The sequence below is a fragment of the Ovis canadensis genome, chromosome 24, assembly GCF_042477335.2.
Source record: "Ovis canadensis isolate MfBH-ARS-UI-01 breed Bighorn chromosome 24, ARS-UI_OviCan_v2, whole genome shotgun sequence".
Taxonomy (NCBI): domain Eukaryota; kingdom Metazoa; phylum Chordata; class Mammalia; order Artiodactyla; family Bovidae; genus Ovis; species Ovis canadensis.
This window is the reverse complement of record NC_091268.1, coordinates 53,206,728-53,207,022: the sequence shown is the minus strand read 5'-3', so window position 1 is coordinate 53,207,022 and position 295 is coordinate 53,206,728.

Sequence of the window (295 nt, the reverse complement as noted above, 5' to 3'; positions counted from 1 at the left end):
CTTTGATGCTGTGATTTGATTTCCTTGGCGTGTGGACTGCAAGATGCTCTAGTTACTGGCTGTACTGGAGGGAGAATCCCTGGTCTGTTGTCAGTTTTTCACAGAATCTCGTCCTGTTTGCACTCTGCCCGAAATGGAAGTAAGCATGCCCTCTGCTGGGTCCAAATGGCAGTTGGTGGACCTTCCACCCTAACCCTGCTCTTCACTTTTCTGCCCAGACAGTGGGCTTCCTTCCATTTACAGACTTAGAAGTCCTTAGGTGTGAGGAGACAGTCAAGTAATAATTATTGTCACT